The 12609-nt window shown below is 43.6% G+C and overlaps 1 protein-coding gene across 4 annotated transcripts in view; it reads right to left on the bottom strand.

The window, feature by feature from the left end:
• PEAK1 (pseudopodium enriched atypical kinase 1) overlaps positions 1 to 12609 on the bottom strand; it is a 212592-nt gene that overhangs the window by 149513 nt on the left and 50470 nt on the right. The gene's annotated exons all lie outside the window — the stretch shown is intronic.

Here is a 12609-nt window from a genome sequence, read left to right as displayed (position 1 = left end):
CAAAGGAAATACAGTAGATCTAATCTATCTGGATTTCAGTATGGCATTTGCTACAGTTCCACATGGGAAATTATTAGTTAAATTGGAGAAGATGATGATTAACCTAAGAATTGAAAGTGGATAACAAACTGGTTAAAGGGGAGACTACAATGGGTCATACTGAAAGGTGAACTGTCAGGCTGGAGAGAGGTTACTAGTGGAATTCCTCACAGATCAGTCTTGGTACAAATCTTATTTTACATTTTTATTACTGACTTTGGCACAAATAGTGATGAGTGTGCTAATAAAATGTGCAGATGACACAAAGTTGGAAGGTATAGCCAATATGGAGGAGGACCCGAATATTATACAAGAAGAGCTTGATGACCTTGTAAAGTAGAGAAAGAGACAAGGGATGAAATTTAATAGTTCAAAGTGCAAGATCATGCATTCAGAGACTAACAAGAATTTTTGCTATAAACTGGGGACTTACCAGTTGGCAGTGATAGAGTAGGAGAAAGAGTTGGATGTATTGATTGACCACAAATGATTATGAGCAGTCAATGTGATGTGGCCGTGAAAAAAGGCTAATGCAGTCCTAGGATGCATCAGGCGAGGTATTTCCAGTAGAGACAGGGAAGTGTTAGTACCATTATACAAGGCACTGGTGAGTTCTCATCTAGAATACTGTGTGCAACCCTGATCTCCCTGTGACGTTGTGCAGTCTATATGGTTTTATAAAAAACTTGATAATAAGTCAATATAATGTAACTGAGATAGTTTTAGAGAAAATACGGTAATAAGTGAATGTAAGTAACTGGGGTATGCCTCATGCAAAAGGTCTCTTGTAAGGTATCATTACAAAGCTTATAATCTACTGAGTATGATCATCTGATTTGTATAAATGTACCACTCTTGTATCTAAAACTAGAAATATAAAATGTAACTCTGAGGGCCTATTGTAATTGTGTAAAGTGTGGACCATTAATGATGGTTTGGAATCTTGATGACTCCCATTGTCTGCAGATGGCTGTATTTACCTGTGAGTCTTCCTGTATATGTGTGTGCTGGCAAGTGAGTAATGAAGTCTTGCAGTGACATGTGATCATGTCACCTGAACTGGAATCCATCTTTAACCTGGTGCTTTTCCAGTGAGGGGGGGTGGAAACCCAGAGAGACAAAGAGTTCCCGCCTTATGCAAAAGATATATAAAGGGGGGAAGAGAAGAGAGAGAGGGAGAAGCCATCATGAAGAATCCCCTAGCTATCACCTGAGCTGCAACAAGAGCTGTACCAGGGGAAAGAATTGTGCCCAGGCCTGGAAGGTGTCCAGCCTAAGAAAAAACTTACTGAAGCATCTCTGAGGGTGAGATTATCTGTATTCAGTTTGATTAGGCATAGATTTGCGCATTTTATTTTATTTTGCTTGTGACTTACTTTGTTCTGTCTGTTACTACTTTGAACCACTTAAATCCTACTGTCTGTATTTAATAAAATCACTTTTTATTTAGTAATTTACTCGGAGTATGTATTAATACCTGAGGGAGCAAACAACTGTGCATATCTCTCTAACAGTGTTATAGAGGGCGAACAATTTATGAGTTTGCCCTGCATAAGCTTTATGCAGGGTAAAACGGATTTATCTGGGTTTAGACCCCATTGGGAGTTGGGCATCTGAGTGCTAAAGACAAGCACGCTACTGCGAGCTGTTTTCAGGTAAACTTGCAGCTTTGGGACAAGTGATTCAGACCCTGGGTCTGTGTCTGGAGCCAGACGGGAGTGTCTGGCTCAGCAAGACAGGGTGCTGGAGTCCTGAGCTGGCAGGGAAAACAGAAGCAGGGGTAGTCTTTGCACATCGGGTGGCAGCTCCCAAGGGGGTTTCTGTGATCCAACCCGTCACACTCCCCTGTTTAAGAAAGATGGATTCAAACTAGAACAGGTGCAGAGAAGGGCGACTCGGATGATCTGAGGAATGGAAAAGCTACCTTATGAGAGGAGACTCAAAGAGCTTGGCTTGTTTAGCCTAAGCACAAGAAGGCTGAGGGAAAGATATGATTGCTGTCTATAAATACATCAGAGAGATAAATACCAGGGAGGAGGAAGAGTTAAAGTTAAGCGTTAATGTGGACACAAGAACAAATGGATATAAACTGGCCATCAACAAGTTTAGGCTTGAAATTAGGCAAAGGTTTTTAACCATCAGAGGAGTGAAATTCTGGAATAGCCTTCAAAGGGGAGAAGTGGGGGCAAAAAACCTAAAGACTTCAAGATTGGGCTTGATAAATTTATGGAGGAGATGGTATGATCAGACTGCCTACAATGGCATGTGGCCTATTGGTGACTGCTACTAGCAAAAATCCCCAACAGCCAGAGACAGGACATGGGATAAGAGGGGCTCTGAGTTACTACAGAGAATTTTTTTCCCAGGTATCTGCCTGGTGGGTCTTGTCTACATGCTCAGGGTCTAACTGATATTTGGAGTCAGGAAGGAATTCTCCTCCCCCCGCCCCCGGTCAGATTGGCAGAGACCCTGGGTTGTTTTGGGGTTTTTTTTGCCTTCCTCTGCAGCATAGGACACAAGTCACTTGCAGGTTTAAACTAGTGTAAATGGTGAATTCTCTGTAACTTGAAGTCTTTAAACCACAATTTGAGGACTTCAGTAACTCCACCAGAGGTTATGGGTCTATTTCAGGAGTAGATGGGTGAGGTTCCGTGGCCTGCAAAGTGCAGGTCAGATTAGATGATCACAGTGGTCCCTTCTGACCTTGAAGTCTATGAATCTATGTCCCCACTCCCACAAAGTGCTCAAGATGCAACTCAAGTGCTTGAGTCCTGTCCATACACAAAAATCCTTAACTCAACTGTGGAGTTGCTTTTAACTCAAGTTGGCTAGCCCAGCAGGGAGTACAGGATACAGCTAGAGTTAGCACAACTCACCAGCTGTTAACACAATGACAGTGTTATTTTGCAGTGTCACTGCTCTCACTTGAACTAGACTAACTCTAGAGGAGTTAACAAGTTATTTCTACAGTGAACCATAGCCAAATACATACACACATACTCACTCACTCTCCCTCATATACAGAGACATGATCCCACCAACCCATCATCACCTGTACCTAACTCATGAATCCACCCACCCACATGCATCCTTTTACCCATGTACCTACACACTTCATATTTACTATGACATATCACAGCCATCCACTCAGCTTCATTCCTGGCTCTCTCCCTTTGTTTACACTACAGGGGAAATTCAATCTAAGCTACACAATTTGAGTTACATGAATAGCGCAACTCAAATCGAAGTAGCTTAGATCTACTTACCACGGGGTCCACACTACGCGATGTCGACGGGAGATGCTCTCCCGTTGACTCCCCCTGCTCTTCTTGATCCGGTGCAGTATAGAAGTCAATGGGAGAGTGACCTGCGGTCAATTTAGCGGGTCTTCACTAGACCCGCTAAATTGACCGCCGATGCATCGATCGTAGCTCATCAAACTCCTGTAAGTGAAGACAAGAAGCTTCTAGGTTCCTATACTCCTCTTTCCTTTTCTCCTGAGAAAGGTATAGTAGTGCTGGGCCATTCAGCTCACATTTTGCTTTCTCTTCCATCCTGGGAATACAGTAGCAACACTTTGAGATGCTCTAGTGTTCCCCACTTTCTTCTCTTTGAGTAGCAGCCACCTCTCTATTACTATACCTGCTCCCTTCCTGCTGCTCTGCTTCCTTTCTGGCTCAGTTAAGACCACCTGTATGCTCAAAATTCTTATTCACTTTAGGAGATCAGCCAAGTGAATTTTTCAGGCCCTGAATATAAATCTGTTGCACCCACATATTTATATTAGCTTATCATCCCTATCTGCAAAACCAGACAGGGAATCTTTTCAAAAGTTCTATTCACCCCAACAGTTAGTTTACAGTCTACCACAAAACTGTGGAAAACTGATTGGTTTTAGACCCAATGGTTGTTGTATTGTCACCACTAACCAGGCATAATGGAACACCAGTCTAGTTTAGACCATTCTAGATTATTAACATGTTTCTGAAACCCATAATTTCTCTTATTTTTACCATGAACAAGGAATAATGCAATATCAAATTTTTTGTTTCAAAACAAAATCCTCTACAGGGAGTAGCTTGATGTGTAGGAGGTACAAAAAGGCTGTTGACAATTTAGCTCACGTTGTGGGCAGCTTACCAAAAAACTACACATTCCTTTTTATTATTAATAAACTTCTAAAATGAAGTTTTTTAAGGAAAGAACATGTACTTTTATCACTACACTAGCTCTTGCCCTCCAAAACCTTTACCACTGGCATATGATACCAATATAGAATATTCAACTGACTCCACCAGTCAGTCACATTTTGGGAGACACGTGGGAGGTGGACAGGGCAACACAACACTTTTATGCAAATATATGAAATAATGAAAACCACTATGAAATCAATATAGTTGAAAACACAAAGCAATAATAATAATTCCTTTGAAGGATTCATCATTTTTGATTCTTGAATCAGAATGCCACAAGAGTTGTAGATTAAAAGGTTTTTCCAAAATGATCATCACTGCATTTGTAAACTGGATATTGATTTTTAAAAACTGCAAATCAAAATGTTTGACTGTTTAAGTTTAATATGATTAATGCAAGGATCACTTTTAGTTCTGAGTGGAGTGAATCCATTTGAGGGTTGAAATGAATAAATTCAAGCTAAGGATGTGCCAAAAAATAAAATAAAATAAATGGATAATCAGATCTTTTTGAACTGCTATGCCAGTAACATTAAAAACTGAATTTCATTTTAGAAGATTATACCACAGATCTGTCAGGGTTTCTATTAACTTGCCAAGAATCAAGATAAAAACAAAATAAACAAACTTTTATAAAGAACCAGAAGAGTTAACAAGTTAATTGCCAATCTATTGTGCTTATGTGAAGATGGGGTGTATGTGTAGGGAGAGGGGTGTATGTGTAGGGAGAGGGGTGTATGTGTAGGGAGAGGGGCACACGTGGATGTGTGCTACAATATACATACCTACTTTGTGTACTAGCTGAATTCATGCCAACAATATGGATTACTTGGAATTTTGCAAAGGAATGCCCATTTTTTTCAAATCTAATAACATTATTTATGATATATTATATAATCAATCTGATATGAAAGTCCATTTATGATCAAAAGAATAAATGTGTGAAAATGGAGCCTTCTTACTTAACCAATCTGTTCCTTGAGTGTATTTGAGTCACATGTGTCTTCTTCACTGACAATGGAATAAAAAAGGTCAAAAACTTAACAGCAAAAAAATCCATACAGGTAGATCTAGAGGGAGCTGGATTCTATTCTGCTCATGACCTAAGTAGTACTTGCAGAATTTTTATTATTGGTGATAAAAGCCAAAACAAATACAGCTTGATTCTCAGATCCCAAGCTGACCTTACAGGACTGTGAAAACGAAAAAATACTACTTCTTAACCTAAGCAAATTTGATGTGACGTAAGAGATAACAGACACAAAACTGAGCCCTATGTGCCACTTTTACTCAGTCGCTTTTCAAAGTACTCTATTTTGCTTCACTCAAGATGTATGACTTTAAATAGCCCTGATTGACTGTCAAAAGAATCTGTTGCAGGGACACTTCATATTCCATAGTTAGCGGGCAGAGAGAGACAATGATTCGAATGCAAGAATATATTCAATTATCTTCAACAACAAAACAAAACACACACAACACATCTTAGGACAAGCTTGTAAGAGTGGGGAAGGAGGAGGACTCAAAGTGTTGGTGAGAAGCACTTTTCCAAGAGGTGGACAGTAGGTGAAGTAATCTTACTGTAATCTTATTTATATACTCAAAATATATTAACTGTATCTTCTTCTACTCTCAACTTTCTACCACCACTCCAAAATTCCAATGGAAAGGACTCCAGTGTAGTAATGGAATAAAATGGTTACTTAGATGGACTTATCGGAGGTCTTCAGTAACTCAGCCATTGGTTATGGGTCTTTTACAGGAATGGGATCTGTGGCCTGCGATGTGCGGGTCCGACTAGATGATCATGATGGTCCCTTTTGGCCTTAAAGTCTATGTATAAAACTAGAAACACCTATATGAACAGTCTATGTGCCTCTGAAAAATACAATAAATAAAAAAAAGAGCAATTCCATGACATACCTGGGGTGTTCTTCAGGAGACCATGGGGTGGGGGATGTCAGAGGTGTAGTTAACTCAGGAACTGTGACAAAGGGCAGTTTGGATAATCAGGGGAGCTGTTGCTTAAGTTATACAGTAACTCCTCACTTAAAGTCGTCCCGGTTAACATTGTTTTGTTGTCACATTGCTGATCAATTAGGGAACATGCTCATTTAAAGTTGTGCAATGCTCCCTTCTAACGTCGTTTGGCAGCCGCCCGCTTTGTCCACTGCTTGCAGGAAGAGAAGCCTGTTGCAGCTAGCTGGTGGGGGCTTGGAATCAGGGTGGACCGGCAGCCCCCCTATCAGCTCCCCGCTTCCCTGAGTTCCCTGTGCAGCAGCTGCCCAGCAGGCTAGCAACTGCAGCTGTCCCTCCCCCCACTGCCATGTGCTGCTCCTGCCCTCTGCCTTGGAGCTGCTCCCCGAGACTCCTGCTTGCTGTGCAGGGGGGAGGGCAGGAAGAGGGGGGGCTAATGTCAGGGTGTCTCCCTGCTCCTGCACCCCGCTTACCCCATCTTCCATAGAGCGGGGGGGGGGGGGGGGGGAGTCACACGACAGGGCTCAGGATGGAGGGAGCTTGCTGGCAGCAGCTGCGGTCTCAGCAAGCTGATCTAATTAACAAGGCAGTGTACTTAAAGGGGAAATGCGCATCTCTCTCTCTCTCTCTCACACACAGGGTGTGTGTCTCTGTCTGAGATGCTGTCTCCCGCTCCCTCCATTCCTGCTGCCTTGTAGAGTGAGAGTGTTAACCCTTCAGGGCTCAGCCAATTGCTAGTTCATCATTTAGCAATAAGGCATTCCCTGGGAAATATCCCACCCTCTGACTCCTCCACCTCAACCAAGCTTCACAATCATCATCACTTATACTGTGTGTGTGTGTGAGTGAGTGCGAGAGAGAGAGTTATATGTAGTCTTTTGTCTGGTGAAAAAAAAATTCCCTGGAACCTAACCCCCTCATTTACATTAATTCTTATGGGGAAATTGGATTTGCTTAACATCGTTTCGCTTAAAGTCACATTTTCCAGGAACGTAACTACAACATTAAGTGAGGATTACTGTATAAGATGGTAGCTGCTTTGCAGACTGACTTGCTTTAAATAGGCTTTGTTCTCCTTGGTGCTCCTTTGAACATATCAGACAGAATGAATCACAGAATACCAGGGTTGGAAGGGACCTCAGGAGGTCATGTAGTCCAACCCCCTGCTCAATTTTTGCCCCAGATCCCTAAATGGCCCCCTCAAGGATTAAACTCACAACCCTGGGTTTAGCAGGCCAATGCTCAAACCACTGAGCTATCCCTATCCCAAGATCAAACACCCAACATAGGGCACGAACCCATGACCCTGCTATATTTTAGGAATGGGAACCAATATCACAGCCAGCCTTGCAGAAGGAAGGAGGCTGATTTTATTTTCATGTCCCTAGGAGATATAATTCCAGTTAACTAAAATTCTCTTAACTGAAGATCACTTACATCTTTGTTTGTATACTGTGTGTGGAATGTGTATATTTGCAGTGACTTACAATATATGTTTGTTTTTGAAGTATAAAATTTTTTTAAATTAGAATACCAGTAATTTAAAGTGCACAGAAACATTTTCCCAGAGTTCATAAAGATGTGTTTTCCTATTACTTATGGAAGTGTAGTAAGGAAAGAAGATATAAATATGCACATATTAAAAGTGGCAAGAGAAAGATTTATGCTTAAGGAAGAACTGAAGTGCACTACAGAGGCTTCTGAAGGAATTTAATACTTTACAATAGATGCAAATATATTCACATATAGCTTCTTCAGGACTTAGCACAATAACAGATCCTTTAAAATATCAGACCTCTTCTTTTAATGTACTTTTTAGTGGGTTCTTTAAGTGCCAGAATGATGACACTAAATTAAAGTCCTACATCCATAAAGCAGGTAGAGTACAGGCAGCAGCAATGAAAGTTTCCACCATAGTGCCCCTATGTTTCTCACCAGTGGCCTGGTGGGACTCAGGAAAAGAGGATTCTGCATATCACAAATGCTTGTTTGATCTTTGGCATCTGCTTAGACTGCCAAAAAAGGATGCCAGCTGTACTGGCAATGGGGTTTGCAGTTGAGAGCTGTTTGATGTCAACTAGATTAACAATGAAATCCAATTCTGCTTACACTTTTAGGAAATTATTACCTTTTTTAAAAGTTTGTATTTAATGCTCTCAAGCAATAATGATATATCCAGTCATATAAGGAGGCCTTGCAAAGAATTTCAGACCAATGAAGCAATTTAATGTATCTTCAAAGTACAGTAAGATATTCAGAGTGATATATTGTAGAACAGGGGTAGTCTATTTTTTTGTCTAGGTCCAAATTTCTTGGCCACAGTATAGTCAAGGCCAAACTGCAGGGAAAATAATAAAAAACCCAACAATTTGGTCCTTGGTCTCCCTATTGATTACCCCTACTACAGCAGAACCTCATTTAGCCGAGCCTTCATTATATGGCTTTCCTCATTAACCAAACCACCAGCCACGCAGAGCTCCTGCTTTAAGCCGTGGGCAGCTGGTGGTTGTACCCAGATTATCCGATCTAATTGGATCTGGGGCCAGCCCGGATAACCAAAAATCCAAATAACCCAGAGAATGAGCAGCGGGGCTGACAGCCCAAGCCCCAGCCGCCTATTCTCTGATTTATTCGGATTTTTGGTTATCCAATCTGGCCCCCATCCCAATTAGATAGGATAATTGGGATTCCACTGCACAAAGCCAGCAGCAGAAGGGGGACAGGCCCAGCTTCCGCAGCTGTGCAGAAGTGCCCCTCCCCTGGCCCAGCCAGAGCTGCTGGGGAGAGGCACCTTTCCCCCGGCCTTGAACTGTGATAGCAAGAGACCCTCCCCCCCGCCCTCTCTCCCCACCACAGTCCTGGGGCAGCCTGCACCCCAAACCTCTCATTCCCGGCCCCACCCCAGAGTCCACACCCCCAGCCAGAGCCCTCACCCTTTCTTGCACCCCAACCTTCTGCCTCAGCCATGAGCCCCAGCTCCTCCCACACTCCAAAGTCCGGTCGACAGTGCAATGGGACTAAGGCAGGCTCTCTCTCTGATGTGACTCCACCCGGCTCCCGGAAGCAGCGGCATGTTCTACCCCCTCCACGCAGCTCCTGCGCGTAGGGACAGCCAGGGGGCCCTGAGCGCTGCCCCCACCCCAAGCACCAGCTCTATAGCTCCCATTGGCCGGAAACCGCAGCCCATTGGAGCTGCAGGGGCAGTGCCTGTGGACAGGGCGCTGCGCAGATCTGCCTGGCTGTGCTTCCATGTAGGAGCCGGAGGAGAGACAGTCCACTACTTTCAGGAGCTGCTTGAGGTAAACGCTGCCTGGAGCCTGAACCCCTCTCATACCCCAACACCCTGCCCCAGCCCTGATCCACCTCCCGCTCTCTGAACCCCTCAATCTCAGCTCAGAGCACCCTCCTCCACCCCAAACCCCAGCCCCACCCCCGAGCCCTCACCCTCCCCAAAATCCTGCTCCAGCCCAAAGCCCCCTCCCACACCCTGAACCCCTCATTTCTGGCCCACCCCAGAACCCGCACCCCCAGCCCAAAGCCCATCCCCCATCCTACAACCCAGCCTCCTGCCTCAGCCCAGAGCCCCCTTCCATACTCTGGAACCCTTCAGCTCCACCCCCCAGCTCAGAGCCCCCTCCTGCACCTGAAACCCCTCATCCCTGGCCCCACCCGAGCCCACACCCCCCAGACGGAGCCCTCACTCCCTCCTGCATCCCAACCCACTGCCTCAGCCCGGTGGCCCCTCCCACACCCTGAACTTCTTATTTCTGGCCCCACCCCAAGCGAATGAGTGAGGGTCGGGAGAGCGAGTGACAGAAGGAGAGGGGGATGGAGTGAGCAAGGGGCAGGACCTCAGAAGTGGCTGGGCAGGGGCGGGGCAATAGTGTTCAGTTTGTGAGAGTAGAAAGCTGGCAACCCTATACACATAACAAAATTTGTTCTGCACATGGACATAAAAAATTAGAGGGAACATTGCCCATAATATGTGGTGCAGTCTATTGCACTCCGTTGCAAATGGACACACCTCCCTTTGCAAAAGACAGCAGCTCAGATCAGTGTAACCCATTGTCTGCTGAACACCAGTCTCCAAGCATACTATCAGAAAGCCTGCCAGGTTTCAGTGGAGACAGATCAGAAGAACCTTTTTGCAAAGGGAGCTGCTTCCTGGTCACAAGAGCACAGCTAGATTTTAATGCACATTGCCCAGCCACCCATGTGTACACAGCCCTGGGGATGGTGGGAGCGGGTGGGGAGAGCAGAGTGGGGACTAAGCAGCTGCCCTGCAGGGAAGGGGAGCAGAAAAGTTCCCAGCTCAGCGTGGCCAACACCCTAACTGCTTCCCTGCCCTGCAAGGAAGCCGCTCTCTGCCCCCACCCCCACCCCACGGGGGCTACATATGCAGGAGCTCCTGGGCAGCATGCACTGTCAGGGTGGCAAGTGGGAGCCTGCCCCAAAACTTCCCCGCAGCCTCCTGTCGTGGCAGCTCCAGATCCCCCTTGGTGCTGTGCAAAGCTTGCCCGGAGAAGGGAGCAAAGCTGACAGGCAGGAGGTGACTCCTGGCTGCCAGGATCTTGGGCGTCATCCTTCTCCCAGCCATGGTGAGCCAGGCACTCTGCTGCTCCCCCTCCCTGCAGGGCAATTGCTTTGTCCCACTCCGCTCTCGGTCTGCTCATGTCATGCGTCTGACGATGTGGGTATTCACCCACGAAAGCTTATGCTCCAATACATCTGTTAGTCTGTAAGGTGCCACAGGACTCTTTGTTGCTGTTTACAGATCCAGACTAACACGACTACCCCTCTGATACTTGTTCAGTTTATGTCCTTTGTTATTTTTAGGCAACTAGTTGTTTACATTTAAATGTAGTTACTAAAACGTGTCTCTGCATCTCTCTGAATAAAGTAGAAACTGAGGAGGCAGATTTCTCCTACTCATTTTGCACCAGTGGTGGAATTTATCTGGATAAGTATTCATATCTCCACCCATAATTTAAACACTATTTCCATATATGGGTCTTCCGCTCACAACCAAAATCAGTGCTTTCCTAATATCCAGATGTAACAGGATTACTGAAAGACTTTTTTTTGGAGGATAGCAATCTTTCTTGGGGGCTTTCGTCTGTCATGTTGGACATTTAATTTAGAAGACAAGCAAATCTGCAATGGTTTGACAATATCTGCTTTGTCTACTGTGAAAGTTGCTGCATGCAGTGAAGTAATCAAGTAAGTCCGCACTTTCTTAGTAAGCAAAAGGATAAGTCAAGTCTCTTTGTAAATGGCACTAGTGTTTTTAACTTTTTTTAACCTCAGAACCTCTCAATCTTTATATAAATGCATGTATATCTTTATATGAAAGCACAGAAATCAAATAGGAAGAGTACTGAGACATGCACTCGTGAAAGTGTAACTCAAACTTAGGAATGGTAAAAAAATGTAATCATTTAAGGCTTCTTTTGAGCTCAATTAGCAAGATCACTTTTGCATTCTAATGAGTATACTAAAAGAGAATGCCAGAAGCCAAACATGCCCCTGTCTTTTGAATGAGCTATATACATCTCTGCACAAAATCTCTCTTACAAAATTTAAAGACTGTTTGCCAATTTATATGCAGAATCCACCAACATTATTTGCAGGGATACTGAATTCATGTTATGCTCAGAACTAAAAGATTTGATTCCAGATGGCTGGGGGGCAGATTTTTTTACTTTACCAAAAAAACCAACAAACTCAGCCCATCCCTGGTTGCCCCAAACTTTGAGTATATTAATCCCTTTTCCTTTTGGTTGCTCCAATTCTTATATAACAGTGTCATTTCCTGAATTCAAATCTCCAAGAATAAACCCTTAAGGCTGAACAATATCATATTAAGCTTTTCAGATCACTCCCTCATTATTCAACGACTTTAACAGAGTTTTCCATTTCTAAACAGAGTATAATGTATCAGATTAAGTATCATTTTATGAGTATTAGTGAAAGACTCAAAAGCAGTATTGCAGTCAGGGTTCTGGTTCCATGGAAGTGTGAGGACGATGAATGCCTCAAAACATGTTTTAATAACTTAATATAGTCAGCAAAATATTAATCACAGTATAGAACAATAATTTTACCTAGTTATGTGTGTATTTGTGGGAAGGAAAGGTTATGAGAACTTTATACAGAGCATTTGAAAAAAGAAGTAGATATTATTTAGAAAGGATGTTTTTTCTTTCTGTGCAGCACTACATCTTGTTCCAAGTGTCCAAAACACAGATTTATTCAGCCATGTAACCTGTGGTTTAATAATTACTCTAGCCTAGTTTAGGAATAAAATGATGATACTTTATTAATCAGAATTGTTCTATTTTTTACTGATGGTAGGTAGCCCCTTCTTGACTGGAGCTCCTACTTATAAACAACCAGACCA

The sequence above is a fragment of the Trachemys scripta genome, chromosome 10, assembly GCF_013100865.1.
Source record: "Trachemys scripta elegans isolate TJP31775 chromosome 10, CAS_Tse_1.0, whole genome shotgun sequence".
Classification (NCBI taxonomy): domain Eukaryota; kingdom Metazoa; phylum Chordata; order Testudines; family Emydidae; genus Trachemys; species Trachemys scripta.
The sequence above is the reverse complement of the archived record's forward strand: the minus strand, read 5'-3'. Positions and strand labels throughout refer to the sequence as shown.